Genomic DNA, 24,720 nt, shown 5'->3' with positions numbered 1-24,720 from the left:
TCATTTGAACAAACAGTCAGGGTTCAGTCCAGTTACACAGCAGGTGTTGTGGGTACATTGGGTGGGTGTCCACTGACACTGAGTGCAGTAATCCACATCAGTCTAAATAATATACTCATTTCCAACAGGGCAACACTTTAATATTTCCATACTTATACCCTGTCTTTGCAATGATGGCCTCTGTCAAACTACAAGTACGTAAGTGTGACGTTTGAGTCCTGGGGGTGTTAGATTCTTTTACTATTGAGGTTCTTGCACACTTGATGCAACTGCAACACACCAATTTCTGGACAAGCAGCCAAATTTTATTGAACACAGCACAGCACAGTATAAGCTTTGAAGAAACCCTGAACACTCTTCACTATGCTTGCAGTTTGTGTCCAGGGGTCTCTCTGGAGGAATCTTTAACACACAACTTACAGGGTTGTGGCAAAAGCTCCGTCTGAATAAAGGCAACAGTTAAAGTTTATTAAAGCTTGTACAAGCAAGGTGACTACCTTTGACCTCCCTTGCAGCCATGCGAGGTTGAGTCAAAGTGAGGCGCTGAACAAAGAAAACACATCCCCTTTATACAGGTTAGTTGCAATGCTTGTCAAACTTTGGCCACTCCCTCACAGTCACATGCCACTCGACACAATGCAGCAACCACCCCACCTCCAGAAACAATGAAATGGAAATCATCCCTTATTGGTCAAATCTGTTGCAGATAGATTTTTGTAACTATAAAGGTGTAGTCAAATTCCAACTGTAATGTTCTTGATTTCTGGATGAAAATGTAAATCATTCCAGAACGGCAAGGAAATGGCTGTGTAAACTTCCCACATTCCACCTAGAAGATAGAGACACCACCTTACCACCGGGACATTCAGTTTCTTGCGGGTCAGCATAGCAAATGAACTCTAATATCTCAGGAGGGTAGAGTGACAAATAGCAAGAATTAAGGTGCAAGGAGTTCTGGGGGGGAGGGGCTAGTCAGGAGAAGGTCGGTGGGGGGGAGGGGGGGGGGTGTGGGGAGAGGGGAAGCAGTTAAGGGTGTGTTTCTGTTGTTTTTGGAAAGTTCCAGGCAATAGTTCCTTTTGAAGTCTATTACACTGGGGATTCCTCGCAGTCCCCCATGCACACATCTGATATATGCTGGAATGATACTGTCAGACCAGTGGAAAACCAGGGCCAATTATTCCTTCACAGTGCCCATTGAAAAGCAGCGTTTTAATAAATGGAAAGGCGGAGAGTAAATGTTTGTCCTTCATTAAAAAGTGTGCTTAGAATGTGGTGTAATGTCCAGAACAACAGCAGTAGGGGATGTTCAGAAATCACCTGAGGATGACATTGTCTTGCTGCTATCTTTTGATTAAGAAGAAATGAAAGCCTTACCTTTCTTATAATTGCAGAAAGTCTGAGGCTAAAGATATATGGAACAGTTATAGGAATGACTTCTGTGTATTTTTCCTCTGTGTGATGATCAAAGCCCAGTCAATACAAGAAATAGGCATTAGAGTGGTGAGATTTGGATCATTCAAATGTGTTTAGTAATATTCCAAAATGGTGGACAGGAGAGAATTGTGGTTTTAAGAGCTGCTCCTTTTTTCAGGCTTTTTCAGCACTGGAGTCAATTTCCTCGATTTTCTTGGAGCAGTAACTACTGTTTTAGAGGCTTTTACTTTGTTTTTGTTGGAGTCATGGAGATGTACAGCACGGAAACAGACCCTTCAGTCCAACCCGTCCATGCCGACCAGATATCCCAACCCAATCTAGTCCCACCTGCCAGCACCCAGTCCATATCCCTCCAAACCCTTCCTATTCATATACACATCCAAATGCCTCTGAAATGTTGCAATTGTAACAGCTCCCACAACTTCCTCTGGAAGCTTATTCCATATCCGTACCACCCTCTGTGTGAAAAAATCCCTTGGGTCTCTTTTTTTATCTTTCCCCTCTCACCCTAAACCTATGCCCTCTAGTCCTGGACTCCCTGACCCCAGGGAAAAGACTTTATCTATTTATCCTATCCATGCCCCTCATAGCTTTGTAAACCTCTATTAGCCTCCAATGCAGCAGGGAAAACAGCCCCAGCCTGTTTAGCCTCTCCCTATAACTCAAATCTCCAACCTTGGCAACATCCTTGTAAATCTTTTCTGAACCCTTTCAAGTTTCACAACGTCTTTCCGATAGGAAGGAGACTAGATTTGCACGCAATATTCCAAAAGTGGCCTAACCAATGTCCTGTACAGCTGCAACATGACCTCCCAACTCCTGTACTCAATACTCTGACCAATAAAGGAAAGCATACCAAACGCCTCCTTCACTATCCTATCTACCTGCGACTCCACTTTCAAGGAGCTATGAACCTGCACTCCAAGGTCTCTTTGTTCAGCAACACTCCCTAGGACCTTACCAGTAAGTGTATAAGTCCTGCTAAGATTTGCTTTCCCAAAATGTAGCACCTCTCATTTATCTTTGAAAAAAAAATCAAAACTTTAAATAGGAGAAAAGAGAGAGAGTGGGAGACCACGTGGGAGGTTGGTTGGAATGGGTCTAGAGTTTTTAAGAAAAGCAGCAGTGAGCTTTCACAGCTGACTGGCTACGTGAAGTTACAAGCATCTCTGGAAATGGAGTTGGGTGCAAGAGAAACCAACAAACAGTGAAGTTTCACTGCTGACCTTGGAGAGACCTCAGTGTCAAACTATCCACAGCCGGGGGTGAGCTAAGTGTTTTTAAGTCTTAAAACATAAATTCTTTTAGGGGCATGGATAGGATGAATGGCCAAAGTAATCTCCCCAGGATGGAGGAGTCTAAAGCTAGCAGGCAAGGGTTTAAAGTGAGAGAGGAAAGATTTAAAGGAAACTAAGAGGCAACTTCTGTGCACAGGGAGGCGCATGTGTGGAGTTAGCTGGCAAAGGAGGTGGTACAATTACCTTTAAAAGACATCTGGATGGGTATGTGAATGGGGGGAGGGGGTTATTAAAAAGGATGTGGGTCAAATGCTGGAAATGACAACGCTGTTCCCAGGGGGCATTTATTCGAGGATAATAGCAGCAAAGCAAAAGTGGTTTAATTAACTCAATCAAAGATTGAGTTACTGGGATGGCACGGTGGCTCAATGGGTAGCACAGCTGCCTCACAGCACTAAGAACCCAGGTTCGATTCCCAGTTCGGGCGACTGCCTGTGTGGAGTGTGCACATTCTCCCCATGTCTGCTTGGGTTTCCTCCCACAGTCCAAAGATGTACAGGTTAGGTGAATTGGCCAGGCTAAATTGCCCATAGTGTAGGGTAGCGTAATGGGTCTGGTTGGGTAAATCTTTGGAGGGTCGGTGTGGATTTGTTGGGCCTATTTCCATACAGTAGGGAATCTAATCTTTTACTCATTTTGAGCTACTATGGGAAATGCAGTCGGACCAATGTTCCAACGTCATGTCTAAAATATTTCAAGACATTATATGTACCTTGGGTACAAAACAGTTGAAGTCGACAGTACATCACATACAGACAAAGGGAATTTTATAGAGGTACCATCAGCCTGTCAAGACAATGATTAACAAAGGTCTGGATTATTTGGTATTTTCTGTTACAAGAGAGACAAAATGAATCTACTGGGTTTAGTCCATGTGAATTAATCTATGATCATGAGATTTGAGATTCACTAAAATGAATCCGGGAAGATCTTTTAGCTCAGTAAGATGAATTCTTTATGTTGGATTGTATGTCCATGGGCTGAATCTTATGTTTTTTTTTGGTTAAGTCCAAGTTGCACTAAGTTTTTGACGAGGTTTTTAAGCACACGGTCTACTGAGATTTCTCTCCCAAATTTGATAAGAGATTTCACTTACCAAACTTACCACCTCAATTACCTATCCTGCCCCATTTTAATACATCCCATCTTACCATCCACTTTACCTGGAACAACTTGCCACACAGGTGGTATCTGCCGAAACACCAGCATCCCTTACATCTACACCGTCTTCAAAAGGCTGTTATGCACCTGGCTGAACACTGGCATTTTACAGCTGCCTTGCTCATTCTTGGACATTGTTAAAACATGGTGGAGAGGGGATAACGGCACCATTTTTCTCCCCATAGGGAATTGGAGCTCCTGCTGAATGGGGTGATCAAGAGGAGGGTTGTCATCCAGGACAGTACAATCTTGAGGGTGTGGAGAAATGGCCAGAAATACAGAAAGGTCATCAACCTTCTCGATTCCATTAGGGTATCACATACTCTCTGCTACCTCACAATCAATTTACCTCAGCTCCTGCAGCCACCTCCTGCCAATACTTATGCTCTGACACTTTCTCTATTCCATGCAACACCTGCCCTCACTCACTTTTGTTTCACACACCAAGACCTCCCCACTGATAACCCTGCATGCCCTCTGTGCTGTTTCCTCCATCCTTCAGCATACCTCCCCACCACCTTTCACTACTAATTGCTGAGCTCCCTGCTGTAATCTCACTCATCATTTGAAAAGACAAGGTATAACGGGACAGAGAGCCTGAACAGGTGCCCCATGTCAACATGAGGAGAATCCTGGCCCTCACAAAGGAAGACTTCTATCCATGTCTGCACTTCTATCCATGTCCCAACAAATGAGTTAGTGCTACTCTCCATTCTCCACTGCAGCTTTCTTAGTAACCCTGCTGTCACTCTCAATCAATGACCTCAATGCTTTTTCTCTCTCTTTTTGGCTGCCAGGTTCCATTAGCCTTCCCACAATCTTTTCAGTGAATTGTCCAGAAGCATCACTCTTGACCTCTGACGACTGAAGTATGAAGTCCTCAGAGGAAGTATCAGCATAGGTGCTTCCTGCACCTCCAACCCCCACACCCTGATCCTCAAAACCTAGTAATAGGGGAGTGGGGATCCTTGACTCAAGTCCAGGATCCTCAAGGAGACAGCTTGGTGCCAAGAAGCCCCCAGCCAGAGCTGGAACCACACTCAAGCCTCCATGCATTTCCCACTCAGGACATTATGGAAGTGGCTGGACCCTCCACATCCATTTTGCTTGTTCCCCCCTACAATTGCTGTTGGGATCAGCCCACAAACCTTCAGGGCTAATGGTCTGAACTGTTGAGCATCTTCCATCCAGCATAGCTGTAGATCTGGAAAGTGCACTAAGACGTAGGATGGAGAAGAAGAACAGGGAGGTAGATGCAGGGGTGGGGGGGGGGGGGGGTGGTGATGGTCTTCCTGATGGTGGATGCGTTCAGAACCAGGGGTCACAGTCTTAGGATTCAGGGTGGATCATTTAGGATGGCGATGGAGACATTTTTTTCATCGAAAGAGTGGTGAGCCTGTGGAATTAATTACCATAGGAAGTAGTCGATGCCAAAACATTGAACGTATTAAAGAGGTGGCTAGATATAGCATTGGGGTGAATGGGATCAAAGGTTATGGGAACAAAGCAGGATTAGGCTGTTGAGTTGAATGGCGGAGCAGGCTTGAAGGGTTGAATGGCCTCTTCCTGCTCCTATCATCTATGTTTCTATGTTTTAACAAAACATAATTAGGGCAATTTGGTGGCACATGTGAAAATGACTTGTAAGTCACTCTCAGAAACACATGACAGTTAACATCAATAACGTTTATACAGAAACTGAGTCTTTATGTGTTGGCGCTACGTACATCTTCCCACCATCCTGCAGCTTTTTGTGGCCACAGATGAGGTTCAGTGGATGGAGGCGTACGCTGACAGCCCACTGCACCATCTAGAAGCAGGACAATATGTACACGTGACATTGGGTCATAAATATCCACAAAGATGTGGCTATCATTGAGGCTCTAGCAATGGCTATGTCAATGGTTAGGATGGCCAGGGTGTAGGCAACCTATTATCTAAGTACTGTATATTGTGTGACCAAAGGTGTTTCCCTGTAAAGCCCCATGAACAGTATTTGCTGCAGCTCCCTCCCTCACAGGTCAAATCACTTACCCTGCCCACTCTGAGTGTGCTTGCAACCACTTCCTTCCCAACTGCACATTTTACCATTCCAGCAAGATGGAAAGTAACATTGAGCGCTCCTCTGCCAGTGGTTTCCAGTCTCACCCTGAATCAACCAGTGAGATCCCAAAAATTCCATATCCCAAGGAAATCCTGTTAATCTTGCAGGCTTTACACTTCTCCAAGTCCCCATCTACATTCACTTACACTGGCCCATCTTCCCAGTCAGAGTGACCATACTATGTCATTCATTGCTCTCCCTTGAACCAGGCTGTTTCTGATCATGGATGACGTCTGCATTACCCTCTTCCTTGTCATGCTTTGCAATATTGCTCACTTTGTAAGTTCTGTGAACCTCCCCATTTACTACTGCACTCTTGTCCACAGCATGCAGCCCCCAATCTCAAAGAGTAACCAGCCAAAGCTCAGTTCTGTGGCAACAGCAGCACTTGTGCACTCCAACACCTCCCTTCTTTCCCCCCTCAACCACCACCATCACCACCTCCGCTTACCCCTTAGTTTCTGCGCACTGACCCTGGCCCTCTCCCTCGACTGCCATGACAGGCTTCTCCCTTCCAAAATTTCCCAGATCCTTAACTGGTGCCTATACAATTTCCCAACCACATTAGCCCCATCCCCAGGACTGGCCACAATGAACAACTGACCATGACCAACTCCCTCGACTTCAGAGACACTGACCAAGATCACCTAGAGTATATAACTGACCATGTACCATGTTCTGGTTTCTTTGTCACACTTTCCCACATCTAGCTTGTTTGGCAAGTTTGGGAAGACCATGTTAAATATTAACAGGGGTAGGTCATCAGCCCCTTGAGCCTGCTCCACCATTCACAGGGATCATGGCTGATCCAATATTCCTCAGATCCACTTTCAACGTCCTCTACGTTTCAATAAGGACACTTCTCATTCTTCTAATTTGCAACAAATACAGCAATATAAGTAGACAGTATCATTTAGAGGCAAAATGATTTTATGGAGTAGACCAGAGTGCCACTCCCACCACCACCACCCCCCCCCCCCCCCCCCCCCCCCACCCCACCCCAAAGTATACTATAGAGATAGCATGGAGACTAACTTCTTTACTTTTCAAAAGAAAAACTCTGTTCCAGAGATGATTTGATCACTCCACCACTAAACTTTAACCAAAAGGCTTCTAGGTAATCCAAGATGGAGGAGGGGAAAATGTTGTAGCTGTAAGAGCTGCTCCCTTTTTGAGGCATGTTAGATGTTGGAGGTGATTTCCTCTTTCCCTGTAACTTTTGATTCCCTACAATCTATCTATCTATCCATCTCAGATTCAAATATACACAAGAACTCTGCCCCCACAGCTCTCTGCGGCAAAGAGTTCCAAATATACTCAACACTTTGAGAGAAGAAATTCCTCCTCATCTCAATGTTAGATTGGCAGCCCCTTTATTCTGGGACTATGCCCTCTGGTCCTAGATTCTCCCATGAGAGAAAACATTCCCTCAGCATTTATCCTGTGAAGTCCTTTAAGTACACAATATTCCATTTAGGTCACCTCTCATCTTTCTGAACTCCAACGTGTAGAGTCTCAACCTGTCAAGCCTTTGACAGTAAGATGGGTGGCTGAATATTAACGGGGCAAGGTGTGGCATTAACAAGTGTTAATCCCTATCATCTCAACACTGCCTGTGAGAATCTTATGGAGTCAGCTATTACAAGGGGGCATAGCTTTAAATTAAGGGGTGGTAGGTATAGGACAGATGTTAGGGGTAGATTCTTTACTCAGCGAGTCGTGATTTCATGGAATGCCCTGCCAGTAGCAGTGGTGGACTCTCCCTCTTTATGGGCATTTAAACGGGCATTGGATAGGCATATGGAGGATAGTTGGCTAGTGTAGGTTAGGTGGGCTTGGATCGGCGCAACATCGAGGGCCAAAGGGCCTGTACTGCGCTGTATTTTTCTATGTTCTATGTCACGTGTGAAAAGCATAAAAGATGGAGTGAGATGATCTTGATGTTGGGGTGGGACTTCTCATCTGACTGCTACAAATCTCACCAATCCCATGTCACTCAGACTCCTATAAGATTCTGCCCCATGCCATGGAGGGAATCACATAAGCATGCAGATTAGTACAAGGGCACTTAAACACTTCACAAGCAAGGATGAAAAATGGGTGTGTGGAAACCAGAACATTTCAAGCAGGAAGCAATACGTTAAGGTTATTATCACTGCAAAAGGAACTCCTGAAAGTGAGATTCAGTGGTCCACATAAGGTAATTCAGGGGTTTATAATGTTAATTTTCTTACAGAAACACCAAATTGGAGGAAGAAGAATTGGTTATAGCACATCAACATGTTAAGGTTGTGGAGAGGGAGCTGGGAAGGAGCAAGTAAGTTCGGCAGTAAATCTAGTGATAAGAACTGTGAAAGTGAGGCAGATGGAGATGTCGACAATTCACAAATTGTAGCTGCTGTTTTCCAATTGGTCACTCCTGAAATACTGGGATAGTTAGACCATAAGACATAGGATTCTGGATTAGTGGTGCTGGAAGAGCGCAGCAGTTCAGGCAGCATCCAAGTAGCTTCGAAATCGACGTTTCAGGCAAAAGCCCTTCATCAGGAATAAAGGCAGTGAGCCTGAAGCGTGGAGAGATAAGCTAGAGGAGGGTGGGGTGGGGAGAAAGTAGCATCGAGTACAATGGGTGAGTGGGGGAGGGGATGAAGGTGATAGGTCAAGGTGGAGAGGGTGGAGTGGATAGGTGGAAAAGAAGATAGGCAGGTAGGACAAGTCCGGACAAGTTATGGGGACAGTTACTGAGCTGGAAGTTTAGAAATAGGGTGAGGTGGGGGAAAGGGAAATGAGGAAACTGTTGAAGTCCACATTGATGTCCTGGGGTTGAAGTGTTCCGAGGCAGAAGTACGCCTCATCTTCCGCCTCGGAACACTTCAACCCCAGGGCATCAATGTGGACTTCAACAGTTTCCTCATTTCCCCTTCCCCCACCTCACCCTAGTTCTAAACTTCCAGCTCAGTAACTGTCCCCATAACTTGTCCGGACTTGTCCTACCTGCCTATCTTCTTTTCCACCTATCCACTCCACCCTCTCCACCTTGACCTATCACCTTCATCCCCTCCCCCACTCACCCATTGTACTCGATGCTACTTTCTCCCCACCCCACCCTCCTCTAGCTTATCTCTCCACGCTTCAGGCTCTCTGCCTTTATTCCTGATGAAGGGCTTTTGCCCGAAACGTCGATTTCGAAGCTACTTGGATGCTGCCTGAACTGCTGTGCTCTTCCAGCACCACTAATCCAGAATCTGATTTCCAGCATCTGCAGTCATTGTTTTTACCTCATAAGACATAAGAGCAGAAGCAGATGCAGCCCATCTATTTGAAAGGTCATGTTGTGGCTGTACAGGACATTAGTTAGGCCACTTTGGAATATTCTGGTCTCCTTCCTATCGGAAGGATGTTGTGAAACTTGAAAGGGTTTAGAAAAGATTTACAAGGATGTTGCCAGGGTTGTAAGATTTGAGCTATATGGAGAGGTTGGATAGGCTGTGACTATTTTCTCTGCAGCGTTGGAGGCTGAGTGGTGACCATATAGAAGTTTATGAAATCATGGAAAAGGGCAAATAGACAAGGTCTTTTCCCTGGGGTGGGGAAGTCCAGAACTAGAGGGCATAGGTTTAGGGTGAGAGGGGAAAGATATAAAAGGGACCTATGGGGCAGCTTTTTCATGTAGAGGGTATGGAATGAGCTGCCAGAAGAAATGGTGAAGGTTGGTACAATTGAATCATTTAAAAGGCATCTGGATGGGTATATGAATAGGAAGGGTTTGGAGGGATTTGGGCCAAGTGCTGGCAGGTGGGACTAGATTAGGTTAGGATATCTGATCAGCATGGACGAGATGGGCCGAAGGGGCTGTTTCCGTGCTGTACATCTCTATGACTCTATAAGTATGCTCTGCCATTTAATGAGATCATGGCTGACTTAACAATCCTTAACTCCACTTTCCTGTCTTTTGCCCACAACCTTGATTTCCTTACTGATTAAAAATTTGTCTATCTCAGTCTTGAATATACTAATGACCCTGTTTCACCAGCCCTCTGTGGTAAAGAATTCCACAAACTCACTATCCTCTTAGAAAAGAAATTCCTCCTCATCTCTATCTTAAACATGTGACCTAACATTCTGAGATTATGCCCTCTGGTCCTGTAATCTCCCATAAGGGCAAACAATTTTTTCACAGCTACCCTGTCAAATCCCCTAAGAATCCTCTACGTTTCAATAAGGACACTTCTCATTCTTCTAATTTGCAACAAATACAGCAATATAAGTAGACAGTATCATTTAGAGGCAAAATGATTTTATGGAGTAGACCAGACTGCTATTCCCACCACCATCACCACCCCCTCCCCACCCCAAAGTATACGATGGAGATAACATAGAGACTAACTTCTTTACTTTTCAAAAGAAAAAGTCTGTTCCAGAGATGATTTGATAACTCCGCCACTAAACTTTAACCAAAAGGCTTCTAGGTAGTCCAAGATGGAGGAGGGGAAAATGTTGTAGCTGTAAGAGCTGCTCCCTTTTTGAGGCATGTTAGATGTTGGAGGTGATTTCCTCGAATTCCAGGAGCAGTAAGTACTGTTTTATAAGCTGTTGCATTATTCTGTAACTTTGATAAAAGAATATCGAAATGATGGCACTTTTAAAAAGGAGGAAGAGAGACAAAGGTTGAGAAAACATGGTCGGGGGGAGAGAGAGAGAGAAACCGAGAGAGACTACTGTCTGATACAGCAGTGAATCTGCACAGCTACTGCCTTTGACTCAAGTATTTCTTGGAATTGGAGTGTGCCTAAGAAAAATTAACAAATAGCAAAATTCACAGCTCACCTTGGGGGAACCTGTGTCGGACAGCTCATAGCATGGGAGAAGCTAAGTACGTAGTTTTTAAATATAACCTTGATGTAAATTTACAATAGTGAGTAGAGTGGGTTATTTTTTGATGACATGTTTTATTTAGATCTGTTGCTTGATTAAATTTTAAGAATATAACACATAGGTACTAAATTAGCCTGGAGAAGTGTTTTGTTAAGCAGTAAGACTGCTATTTTCTGGTTCTGTTAGGGAGCAAAGATGGCCTTCAGTAGAGTGATGTGCTCTTCTGGTCAGATGTTGGAGTTTAGGGAGAGTATCCATGATACAGATGCATATGTCAGCAGTAAGTGTGTTTGGTTGTGAATCCTATCAGATTGCATTGATCAGTTGGAGCAGTAGTTAGAGGCAATGAGGAATTTATAGGAATTAGGGGTTGTGATAGATGGCAGTTACAGGAAGGGAGAAAACCGCAGATACAGTCAGGCAGGAAAGTTAGGAGGGGTAGGCAGGTAGTACAGGAGTTTCCTGTGGCTATCCCCATCTCAAATAAGGATGCTGTTTTGGAAAATGGAGGGGGTGATGGATTCTCAGGGGAATATAGTACAAGCAGCCAAGTTTCTGGAACCGAGATTGTCTCTAATGTAATGAGGCATATGTCAGGTTCCAGGCATTTGATTCTGATAGGGGACTCTCTAGTCAGAGGCACAGACAGATGTTTCAGTGAGAAATCAGAATGGTGTGTTGCCTCCCTGGTGCCAGGATCAAGGATATCTTGGAGAGACTGCAGAATATTCTCAAAGGGAGGGAGGAGCAGCACAGAACAAACAACATAGGAAGGGGAAAGGATGATATTCTGAAGAGAGAATATAGAAAGTTAGGCAGGAATTTAAAAAGGAGGTCCTGGATTATTCCTGGTTCTACAAGCTAGTGAGGGTAGGAATAGGAGGATAGAGCAGATGAATGCATGGCTGAGGAGCTGGCGCAGGGGAGAAGGGTTCATATTTTTGGATCATTGGAATCTCTTCTGGGGTAGAAATGACCTGTACAAGAAGGATGGATTGCATCTGGATTGGAAGGGGACTAATATACTGTCAGGGAGATTTGCTAGAACTGCTAGGGAGGATTTAAAGTAGTCAGGCTGGGTTTGGTGGTGAGATGTTAAGGGGTTAATTTGCTTTGCTCACCTTCAAGAAATTGGATGCCCTGGGGGTAGGGTGGTATGTTTCTTTGCCTTGCAGGTATTATCATCTCCCATTATTCAGAGAAAATTTACATTATCATCTCTTACTATTCAGAGTAAATTTATGTCATCCCCTATTCAGAATCAATAAGAACATTGCAGTTAAAATTCTGACCACACCCCACATTACTACATTACTACTACAAAAAAATACAATTTACACCAGGTCTTGCCATTAAGGAATGATTTAATCACATTATCACTGGAAATGACGTGGTCACTACATTGTGTCTTGAGTGGCGAGTGGCTGGGGGTTATCTCGTGGGCATTACTGACTGTGATGTGAAACTCTTGGAAGGACTGTTTCTTTTGTTCAGTTAGATCTCTTGACACCGCTCCACAAGCCCTGTGAAGTGTGTTAAGGGTTCGTCCAGAAAGCTTGTACTTGCTTAATAAAATTTTGGTTGTTCACAGAAGTTGGCATGTTGCAGTTGCACCAAGGGTGTAAGGATCTCCAGAAAAAGAACCTAAAAGTGGGATCCAGGGAGATAGTGAGGAAGGAAATCAGTCTGAGACTGATACTGGGAAAAGGAGCGAGTCAAACAGTCAGGGCAGGCAGGAACAAAGCAGAGAACAAGGTAGGACTGATAAATTAAACTGCATTTAATTCAATGCAAGAGGCCTAACGGGGAAGGCATGTGAACTCAGGGCATGGTTAGGAACATGGGATTGGGATGTGGCTCAGGGATGGACAGGACTGGAAACTTAATATTCCAGGATACAAATGCTATAGGAAGGATAGAAAGGGGGGCAAGAGAGGAGGGGGAGTGGCGTTTTGATAAGAGATAGCATTACTGCTGTACTTAGGGAGGAGATTCTGGGGAATATATCCAGGGAAGTTGTTTGGGTGGAACTGAGAAACAAAGGGATGATCACCTTATTGGGATTGTATTATAGACCTCCTAATAGTCAGTGGGAAATTGAGAAACAAATTTGTAAGGAGATTTCAGTTATTTGTAAGAATAATACGGTGGCTATGGTAGGAGATTTTAACTTTCCAAACATAGACTGGGACTGCCATAGTGTTAAGGGTTTAGTGGAGAGGAATTTGTTAGGTGTGTGGATGTACCAACTAGAGAAGGTGCAAAACTTGATCTACTCTCAGGAAATAAACCCAGGCAAGTTACTGAGGTGTCAGTGGGGAAGCACTTTGGGGCCAGCGACCATAATTCAATTAATTTTAAAATAGTGATGGAAAAGGATAGACTGGACCTAAAAGTTAAAGTTCTAAATTGGAGGAGGGTCAGTTTTGATGGTATTGGGCAAGAACTTTCAAAAGTTGATTGGGCGGGGGGGGGGGGGGGGGGGGTGGTGGTGGGTACATGTTAGCAGGTAAAAGGATGGCTGGAAAATGAAGAGTTTTCAGAAAAGAGATAATGAGAGTTGAGAGACAATATGTTACTATTAGGGTGAAAGGCAAGACTGGTAGGTGTAGGGAATGCTGGATGACTAGAGAAATTGAGAGTTTGATTAAGAAAAAGAAGGAAGCATATACAACGTATAGACAGCAGAAATCAAGTGAATCCTTAGAAGAATATAAAGGCAGTAGGAGTATACTTAAGAGGGAGATCAGGAGGGCAAAGAGGTGACATGAAATAGCTTTGGCAAATAGGGTTAAGGTCCCCTCGAAGATCGGCAAGGCAGCCTATGTGTGGAACCACAGGTGAGGTGCCTGAAGACTGGAGGTTGGCAATCGTGGTGTCACTTATTAAGAAACATGGTAAGGAAAGCCAGGGAACTATAGACCAGTGAGCCTGACATTGGTGGTGGGCAAATTGTTGGAGGGAGTCTTGAAGGACAGGATTTGCATGTATTTGTAAAGGCAGGACTGATTAGTGATAGTCAAAATGGCTTTGTGCATCAGAAAAGATGTCTCACTAACTTGATTGGATGGAGCAGATTTTGTCAGGTGCGTCCAGAAGAATTCCTGACTCAATATGTAGATAGGCTGACTGGAGGGGAGGCCATATTGGATGTAGTGCTAGGCAACGAACAAGGTTAGGTGTCAGATCTCTTGGTGGGAGAGAATTTTGTGATAGTGATCACAACTCCCTGACCTTCACTATAATCATGGAGAGTGATAGGAGCAGGCGATATGAAAAAGTATTTGGAGGAGGGGGAATTACAATGCTATTTAGCAGGAACTGTGGAGCATAAATAGGGAACAGATATTCTCAGGGAAACGCATGACAGAAATGCAGACAGGTTGTTTAGGGAGCACTTGCTGATAGTGGGACAAACCTATCCAGCACTAAGGCAGAGAAGAGATGGTAGGGTGAAGGAACTTTGGATGAGAAGAGATGTGGAACATCTAGTCAAGAGGAAGAAGGAAACTTACTTAAGGTTGCGAAAGCAAGGATCAGAAGGGCTTTAGAGGGTTATAAGGCAGCCAGGAAGGAACTGAAGTATGGACTTAGATGAGCTAGAAGGGGGCATGATAAAGCCTTGGCAGGTAGGATTAAAGAAAATCCCAAGGTATTCTATACTTATATGAGGAACAAGAGGATGGCCAGAGTGAGGGTAGGGCCAATCAGAGATAGTGGAGGGAACTTGTGCCTGGAGTCAGAGGAAGTAGAGGAGGTCCTTACTGAATACTTCACTTCAGTATTCATGACTGAGAGGGACCTTGACATTTCTGAGGACAGTGTGAAACAGACTGATATGCTAGAACAGGTTGATGTTAGGAAGGGGGATGTGCTGGAAATTTTGAAAAACATGAGGATAGATAGGTCCCCTGGGCCAGACGGGATATACCCAAGGTTGCTACAGGAAGCAAGGGAAGAGATTGCTGCACCTTTGGTGATGATCTTTGTGTCCTCACTCTCTACTGGAGTACAGAACAACCTCAATTATCCAAATGGCACGGGCCGGGAGTCTTTTGTTCGGATAATCGAATGCCGGGTAGCATGGTTTACCCAAACACCAGAACCTTGAGATCTTGTTCAGATATTCCGGAATTCGGATAATTGATGTTCAGATAATCAAGGTTGCCCTGTAGTATCAGATGATTAGGAGGTGGCAAATGTTATTCCGTTGTTCAAGAAAGTGGGAATTACAGACAAGTCAGTCTTACATCAGTGGTGGGCAAATTATTGGAGAGAATTCTGACAGACTGGGTTTATAATTAAAGCATAGCTTTATTTGAGATACTCAGCATGGCTTTCTGAAGAGCAGGTCATGCTTCACACAAGCCTTATTGAATTCTTTGTGGATGTGCAGATGTGACAAAGCACATTGAAGAAGGTAGAGCAGTGGATGTGGTATAGATGGATTTTAGCAAAGTGTTTAATAAGGTTCGCCAGGGTACACTCATTCAGAAAGTAAGGAGGCATGCGATACAGAGAAATTTGACTGTCTTCTTGTAGAATTGGCTAGCCCATAGAAGACTGAGGGTGGTAGTAGATGGAAAGTACTCAGCCTGGAGGTCGGTGACCTGTGGTGTTCTGCAGGGTTCTGTTCGGGAACCTCTGCTCTTTGTGATTTTTATAAATGACTTGGATGAGGAAGTGAAAGGTAGGTTAGTAAGTTTGCCAATGACATGAAGGTGGGTGGAATGGTGGATAGTGTGGAGGGCTGTTGTAGGTTGCAACAGGACATTGGCTGAGAAGTGGCAGATGGAATTCAACCTGGAAAAGTGTAAAGTCATTCATTTTCTTAGGTTCTTTTTTTCTGAGGTTCTTACACACGATGCAACTGCAACACACCAACGTCTGTGAACAAGCAAACTTTTATTAAGCACAGTACAGTACAAGCTTTGGAGAAACCAGGAACACCCCTTGCCCATGGTTGCGAAGCGTGTTCAGAGAAGCTCTCTGAACAAAGGAACCAGTCCTTCCTTTATACAAACTCTTTACATCACAGTCAGTAATGCTCACAAGACAATCCCTAGTCACTCCCTCACAATCATATGTCACTCAAGACACAATGCAGTGACCACCTCACCTCCAGAAATAATGTGATGCAAATCATCGCTTAATGGCCGGATCTGGTGTGAATTGTATTTTTCTAACTACAGGGAACAGTCAGAATTCCAACTGTGAAGTTCTTACAGATTTCTGAATAGGGGATGAAAATGTAAATAGCTCTGAATTGCAAGGAAATGGCCATCAAATGGCTCTGGATAAGAAGGTATGACAAGGTGATTTCTTACAATCTATCTGTAACTCAGAGGCATCCCATCCTAGCCTCGGGACATCCAATTTCCTGCAGGTCAGCAGAGCAAGTCAACTCTTTAATATCACAATATTGGAAGTCGAATTTGAATGCAGATTCAGGATTGAAGGCAGGATTCTTGGCAGTGTGGAGGAACGGAAGGATTTTGGGTTCTGTGTCCATACATCCCTCAAAGTTGCCACCCAAGTTGATAGGGTTGTTAAGAAGGCGTATGGTGCGTTGGCTTTCATTAGTGGGGGTTTGAGTTTAAGAGCCATGAGGTTATACTGCAACTCTATAAAGCCCTGGTTGACTGCACTTGGAATATTGTGTTCAGTTCTGGTCGCTTCATTATAGGAAGGATGTGGAAGCTCTAGAAAGGGTGCAGAGATTTACCAGGATGCCTGGACTGGAGGGCATGTCTTATGAAGAAAGGTTGAGGAAGCCAGGGCTTTTCTCACTGGAGCAAAGAAGGATGAGAGGTGACTTGATAGGGGTGTACAAGATGATGAGAGGTATAGATACAGTGGATAGCCACAGACCTTTGCCCAGGGTGGAAATGGGTTACATGAAGGGGCATAATTTTAAGGTGATTGGAGGAAGGTTTAGGGGAGATGTCAGAGAGAGATTCTTTACACAGAAAGTGATGCGTGTGTGGAATGCACTGCCAACAGTAGTAGTAGAGTCAGAGACATTGGGGACATTTAAGTGGGAGATCCAAGATGGCGGCGATCCATTAAGTCTGCCTAGAAACCCAGACAAAGTGGTGCATTCACCCTCCCTTTTTACTCTCTGTGGTGTAAATCACTGGTTCTAGACCCCTCGAACTGTTAATTATTAGTGTCAGTGCTTTTTTTAAAGAAACGGAAATGACTAAGGGAAAAGGACTATGAGGATCACAACAAGCAGGGCACTCCCCTGCAGCTATGGACACACCCGTGGCCGTGGTGTTAGCCTCCGCGCCCACCCCAGGGGCTCACCTGTGGAGTAAAACCTGGTCTCAGAGTTCGTGAACTCCGAGAAAAGACTAATTCAGCGATAGAGGTGACCCGGACCAGGATGGAACCGATAACGGCCAAGCTGCAGAAGCATGACCAGGAGATCCAGTGTCTCGGAAGGCAAGTCACGGAGGTGGAGCGGTGAGCTGCAGCTTCCAAATGTGCGGTGGAATCTTCAGAGGGCCAGGTCCAGGCCCTGGAATGGCAGGTACGGGCCTGAGTAGAGCAGGTCAACGACCTTGAAAATCAAGGCCGTAGGAAGATCATCCGCCTGATTGGGCTGCCAGAGCAGGGAGAGGGAGGCCAGCTGGTCAGCTTCTTGGAGCAATGACTCCCACAGTTTTTGAAGCTGGAAGTCGGGTTGGGCCGGCTGGAGTTTGAGCAGGCCCACCAGGTCGCAGTGCGTAGGCCCTGGTCGGACCAGCGCCCCTGCCTGGTCCTTGTGCGACTCAGCACTATGGAGATAAGCAAATGATGCTGGAAGTCTCGAGAGCTCTGGGGAAAGATCCACAGGCTCTAATGTACAAAGGATCACGGATTATGTTCTTTCAAGACTTTTCTGCAGACGTGATCCATAACAGGAAAGCCTTTGATGTGGTAAAACAGAGGCTGAGGGACTGGAATATTCAGCAATATTACGATTCAGCCAAGGGGAGTCCGTGTTTAATTTTGACTCATCGGAAAAGGCAGAGGACTTCCTGGACAACTTAAAATAGACTGGCTGGCTCAAATAATATGGACAATCAGGGTCACTTTGTTTTCTCTGTAGCTTGGCTGGTTCACCTGGTTTTGTCTTTTTAATATATGGGGGTCTTCCCTTTTGTTTCTTTCTCTCTCTTTCTCTCTCCTCTCCCTTCTTTCTCCCCTCCCGTTATCCTTTGTTTTTCTATCATTCCCTCATCATTTCTCTCTTTTTTTAGTACAGGGTGGGGGAGGGATGGTGGGTTCATTTTTTTTACCAGGAGTGCCTAGGGTCAAAGTATGGATGGGATGGGTTGAATGCCCACTTTTAATTTTCTTATTGTAAGATGTGTGTGACTTTTATATACTTTGTTTTGTCTGGGTTGGGGGTGTGGCTTCAGCTGGAAGGAGCCATGAAGTGGTTACTGAGTAGTATGGGCGCCCCCTGTGGGCAAGGGGGAAAGTTTACTTTTATTTGTGTTTTATGTTGGTTCATTGTAGAAATAGTTGTTAGAAGTTTTGATTTGGTAGTTTTCGTAGTTGTATTTTCAAGTTTATATGAACTGTTTACTGTTCTCACTCGGCGCACTATAAATGGGGTTCTTCCTCCCCGGGGGGGTCACGGACTGTTTCAGTCAGTTAAGGGGGAGACTTTAACCGAGGTGGGGCTGGGGAGAAGGTAGCAAAGAGTACAATTGGTGAATGGGGATGGGGGTGGGGATGGAGGTGATAGGTCAGAGGGGAGGGTGGAGCAGATAGTTGGGAAGGAAGATTGGCAGGTAGGACAGGTCATGAGGGCGGTGCTGAGCTGGAAGGTTGGAACTGCGGTGAGGTGGGGGGAAGGGAGATGAGGAAACTGGTGAAGTCCACATTGATGCCCTGGGGTTGAAGTGTTCCGAGGCGGAAGATGAGGCGTTCTTCCTCCAGGCGTCAGGTGGTGAGGGAGCGGTGGTGAAGGAGGCCCAGGATCTGCATGTCCTCGGCAGAGTGGGAGGGGGAGTTGAAATGTTGGGCCACAGGGCGGTGGGGTTGATTGGTGCGGGTGTCCCAGAGACGTTCCCTGAAGCACTCTGCGAGGAGGCGTCCAGTCTCCCCAATGTAGAGGAAACTGCATCGAGAGCAACGGATACAATAAATGACATTGGTGGATGTGCAGGTGAAACTTTGATGGATGTGGAAGGCTCCTTTAGGGCCTTGGATGGAGGTGAGGGAGGAGCTGTGTGCACAGGATTTGCAATTCCTGCGGTGGCAGGGGAGGGTGCCAGGATGGGAGGGTGGGTTGTTGGGGGGCGTGAACCTGACCAGGTAGTCACGGAGGGAACGGTCTTTGTGGAAAGCGGAAAGGGGTGGGGAGGGAAATATATCTCTGGTGGTGGGGTCCGTTTGGAGGTGGCAGAAATGTCGGTGGATGATGCAGTTAGTGCGAAGGTTGGTGGGGTGGAAAGTGAGGACCGGGGGTTCTGTCCTTGTTACGGTTGGTGGGGTGGGGTCTGAGGGCGGAGGTGCGGGATGTGGATGAGATGCATTGGAGGGCATCTTTAATTACGTGGGAAGGGAAATTGTGATCTCTAAAGAAGGAGGCCATCTGGTGTGTTCTGTGGTGGGACTGGTCCTCCTGGGAACAGATACAGCGGAGGTGGAGGAATTGGGAATACGGGATGACATTTTCGCAGGAGGTAGGGTGGGAAGAGGTGTAATCCAGGTATCTGTGGGAGTCAGTGGGTTTGTAAAACCTTATCCCGGTTTTACTTCGGAAAAAAGAATACAGGCATTTTATAAACGGTGAGAAAATTCCTAAAGCCAAAGTACAGAGGGATCTGGGAGTGCTAGTCCAGGATTCTCTAAAGGTTGACTTGCAAGTTGGAATGTAAAAGCAGCAATGTGCTACTGAGACTTTCTGAAGCTCTGGTTAGGCCCCATTTAGAATACTGTGTCCGGTTTTAGGCCCCACACCTCAGGAAGGACATACTGGCACTGGAGCGTGTCCAATAGAGATTCACACTGATGATCCCTGGAATGGTAGGCCTAACATATGATAAATGGCTGAGGATCCTGGGATTGTATTTATTGCAGTTTAGAAGGTTGAGGGGAGATCTAATAGACACTTACAAGATATTGCATGGCTTAGAAAGGGTGGACGCTGGGAATTTGTTTCCATCTGGTGGGGATACTAGGACCCATGGGTACAGCCTTAGAATTCGAGGGGATCAATTTAAAACAGAAACAAGGAGACATTTCTTCAGCCAGAGAGCGGTGGCCCTGTGGAATTCATTGCCACGGAGCACAGTGGAGGCCGGGACATTAAATATCTTCAAGGCAGAGATTGATAAATTCTTAATCTCGCAAGGAATTAAGGGATGGGGGAGAGTGCGGGTAAATAGCGTTGAAATGCCCATCAGCCATGATTGAATGGTGGAGTGGACTCGATGGGCTGAATGGCCTTACTTCCACTCCTATGTCTTATGGTCTTACTAAATGTGGACTTTAAAATTTTGTCGAAAATGCTGGCGTTGAGGCTGGAGAAGGTCTTGTCCTTCATCGTAAAGGAGGACCAGACTGGTTTTATTAGGGGTCACAGATCCTCGAATAATATTAGGAGAGTGCTAAATATGATCCAGGAGTGCTAGCAAGGTTCGATTCTGGGCTTGGTAGTCTCCCTAGATGCAGAGAAAGTGTTTGACCAGGTGGAGTGGCCGTACCTCTTTTACACCCTGGAACGGTTCGGCCTTGGAGGGGTCTTCGCCAGGTGGGTGGCAGTGTCACATAGTGACCCGAAAGCGGCGGTTCTCACTAATGGTATAAGGTCTGACAACTTTAGCACTGGCAGAGGCAGGGTGCCCCCTTTCCCCGTTACTATTTACATTGGTGATTGAGCCGTTGGCAGAGGCCATCCGGAGGGACCCCAATATAACTGCCCCAGAGGCAGGATCAGGAAGTCATAAGATCACCCTTTACATGGATGAGGTTCTTCTCTTTCTAACTAACCCGATGATATCTGTTCCCATGTTAAGTATAAGTGATTAATTTATTTGGCGCTTTCTCGGGGTATAAGATCAATTTTATGAAGTCAGAGGCCATGCTTGTCGGGGGTCTTATTAGAGTACCCGATCTTGGGGTGGAATTAGTTTCCCTTTCAGATGGTCACAGGGAAATTTCCTGTATTTAGGCATTTTTATCACCCCGGCCTTTGACGAATTATATAAAGCTAACTTTGTGCGGTTGCTAGAGGAGATAAAACAGGACCATCAGTGCTGAGAGGATCTTCCGATATCCTGGTTGGGTAGAATAGCTCTGGTTAAAATGAATGTTCTTCCTCGTTTATTATATCCCACGCGAATGCTCCCTTTGATGCTGCCCAGGCAGGCACTACAGAGACTTAACAATTGACTCAGCTCTTTTATCTGGTGTCACAGGCGGCCTCTTATTAAGCTTGGGTAAATTGCAACTTCTGCAGGGGGTGGGAGGCGGGGTGGGGTGGATTTTCCAGACTGTAAGAAATGGTTTTTTTTTGCTCAAAAACTGCATAAATCCATGGAAGATTCTGTAAATCCCACTTTAGAAATAGAATCAGTCTGACCTAACACTGGGACACAGACAGACTAACTTCACACCTTCAATGCATTATCTGAGCTGAGAATGTAACTTTAAAAAAGTTTTGGGATTTACATACGAAGGAACTGAAACTAACATGATCATTCTAAGGGACGAAAGACTTGAGCTAAATTTGTTTAATATTACATCCATGACACTGCAATCCTGTTGCTATAAAGTCTTGTGTTGTATGATTCTGCTCCATAACCACCTGATGAAGGAGCCGTGCTTCGAAAGCTACTGCTTCCAAATAAACCTGTTGGACTATAACCTGGTGTTGTGTGATTTTTAACTTTGTGAAACTTGAAAGGGTTCAGAAAAGATTCACAAGGATGTTGCCAGGATTGGAAGGGTTGAGCTATAGGGAGAGGCTGAACAGGCTGGGGCTGTTTTCCCTGGTGCATCAGAGGCTGAGGGGTGACCTGATAGAGGTTTATAAAATCATGAGGGGCATGGATGGGATAAATAGACAGAGTTTTTTTCCCTGGGATGGGGGAGTCCAGATTAGAGGGCAAGGAACGTAAGGAGTAAATCTTTCATGCAGAGGATGGTGTATGAATTGAATGAGCTGCCAGAGTAAGTGGTGGAGGCTGGTACAAGTACAACAGTTAAAAAGCCTCTTGGTGGGTATATGAATAGGAAGGGATTAAAGGAATATGGGCCAAGTGCTGGCAAATGGGACTAGATTAATTTAGGATATCTGGTCGGCATGGACGTGTTGGACCGCAGGGTCTGTCTCCATGCTGTACATCTGTATGTCTTTAAAACATTTATTTCAGATTGAATACCAACTATGTAACTGAAGATCAACAATGTGGTAATCACCAAGATACAAAAAGAACTGCAAAGTTACCTCATTGCGCTTATTTCTGTTTTTAACTTGAACCAGACTTATATTTTCTTTTCCTATATTTTCCACCCATAATATTCCAAAACAAGAATCTGTCTCATCTGTCTTGTTCACCTTCTGTGTGAATGAATATATCAGTGTTTGTATTTAAAGTGGATATAGTTTGTTTGCGTATTAGTAATTAATAATGTTTTTTTCACATTAGTTTGTTATAAATAGTTTCTTGTTTCTTATTCATTGATAATATGTTAGTTTCTTTAGTCAGAGAGAGTGTTCACAGTGAGGCATTAACCTCTAAGTGAGTAAATTGGTCAGATTTCACATTGTGGAATTGTCAGATTAGATTTCCAGCACACAGTTCCCACCAGGGCTACAATAGCCCCATACTTCAGCTCATTAGTTGCTCCGTGGACAGACCTACTACAGAAAAATACAAAGGTAGTTTGGACTGAGGAATGCCAGAGAGCTTTTGAAAGGCTGAAAACCATTTTAATGTGCCTGTGCTCATTGTTCCACATATTAGCCAGGCAGAGTCACAGAATCGCTTGGATGCAGGAGGCGGCTATTCAGTCCTGGTGAAAGTCTCCTGCCTTCTACCCACATCCCTGCGTACTATTTCTCTCCAAATGATCATCCAATGCCTTCTTGAATGCCATAATTGAGCCTGCCTCCCCCAGGATTCCAGGCAGTGCTTTCCATATCCTAACTACTTCCTTTGTGAAAAGCATCTTGTCAACAATTTTCACTTCATTTGTACATAAAGTTGAAAAGTGTGGCGCTGGAAAAGGCACAGTGGGTCTGGCAGCATCCGAGGGTGAGTCTTACAGCATGGAAATCGATGCTTTGGCCCAACTCATCCATGCTGACCTGGTTTCCTAAACTGCACTAGTCTCACTTACCTGCATTTGGCCCAAATCTCTATAAACCTTTCCTATCCATGTAGCTGTTGAACTGTCTTTTAAATGTTGCAACTGTATTTACCTCTACCACCTCCTCTGGCAGCTTGTTCCAAACACACACCACCCTTTGTGCGAAAAAGATATTCTGCAGGTCCCTTTTAGTGGGCGGCACGGTGGCACAGTGGTTAGCACTGCTGCCTCACAGCGCCGGAGACCCGGGTTCAATTCCCGCCTCAGGCGACTGACTGTGTGGAGTTTGCACATTCTCTCCGTGTCTGCGTGGGTTTCCTCCGGGTGCTCCGGTTTCCTCCCACAGTCCAAAGATGTGCAGGTCAGGTGAATTGGCCGTGCTAAGTTGTCCGTAGTGTTAGGTAAGGGGTAGATGTAGATGTAGGGGTATGGGTGGGTTACGCTTCGGCGGGGTGGTGTGGACTTGTTGGGCCGAAGGGCCTGTTTCCACACTGTAAGTAATCTAATCTAATCTAATCTAATCTAAATCTTTCCCCCTCAGCATAAATCAATGCCCTCTAGTTTTGCCCACCCTCAGGAAAACCCTTGGCTATTCATCTTATTTATAACCCTCATGATTTTATAAATCCCTACAAAGGTTACCCCTCAGAATCCTACGCTCCAGGGAAAGAAAGTCCTAATCTATCCAGCCTATCAGAACTCAAACCCTCCAGTCTCAGTAAAATCCTTGTAAATCTTTTTTGCGACTTTTCCAGTTTAATAACAGCACCCTTCCTATAGCAGGGCAACCAGAATTGTATGCAGTACTCCAAGTGTGGCCTTATCAATACCTTGTACAGCCACAACATGACATTCTAACTCCTGTACTCAATGCTCTGAGCGATTAAGAGAAGCATGCCAAATGCCTTCTTCTCCATTGTATACCTGTGACACCACTTTCAAGGAACTATGTACCTGCACCCCTAAGTCACTGTTCAACAACATTCCCCAGGGGCCCTCCATTAACTGAGTAAGTCCTGACCTGGTTTGTCTTACCAAAATGCAACACCTCACATTTATCTAAAACTCCAATTGCCATTCCTCAGCCCACTGGCCCAGTTGATCAAAATCTTGTTGTACTCTTAGATAACCTCCTTCATGTCCACTATTACACCTATTTTGGTGTCACCCACAAACTTACTAACTATGCCTCCTATATTCTCATCCAAACAGTTTATATGACAAACAACAGTGGACCCAGCACCGATCCTTGTGGCACACCACTGGTCACAGGCCTCCAGTCTAAATAACAACCCTTAACCATCACGGTCTGCCTCTTACCATCAAGACAATTTCTTCCCCACAATGACCTGGGATGCACTTGATCAGGTCCCGGGAATTTATCTACCTTTATGCTTTTTAAGACCTCTAGCACCTCTTCTTCTGCACTTTAAATCGCTACTCTTTCGTTCCTTTTTCTTTTACGAGTGGGAACAGCTTCTCCCTATCTACTCTATCCAGCCTGCTCATGATTTGAAAACCTCTATCAGA

At 45.1% G+C, this 24,720-nt stretch overlaps 1 long non-coding RNA gene across 2 annotated transcripts in view; it reads right to left on the bottom strand.

Annotated features, from left to right (window-relative positions):
* The window catches only part of LOC140494469 (uncharacterized), a 106,103-nt gene that overhangs the window by 46,717 nt on the left and 34,666 nt on the right, over window positions 1-24,720 (bottom strand). Inside the window, exon 3 of one of the 2 annotated variants that reach the window (XR_011963994.1) lies at window positions 312-829. The exons of the other annotated variant lie outside the window; for it this stretch is intronic. This is a non-coding gene — a long non-coding RNA (uncharacterized lncRNA). Of the gene's footprint in view, window positions 1-311; window positions 830-24,720 lie in introns of those variants that run through there. 2 annotated transcript variants of the gene reach the window in all.

Source organism: Chiloscyllium punctatum, chromosome 24, assembly GCF_047496795.1.
Source record: "Chiloscyllium punctatum isolate Juve2018m chromosome 24, sChiPun1.3, whole genome shotgun sequence".
NCBI classification, from domain to species: Eukaryota; Metazoa; Chordata; class Chondrichthyes; order Orectolobiformes; family Hemiscylliidae; genus Chiloscyllium; species Chiloscyllium punctatum.
Note: the sequence above shows the minus strand (reverse complement) of the source record. Positions and strands in the feature narration are given on the sequence as shown.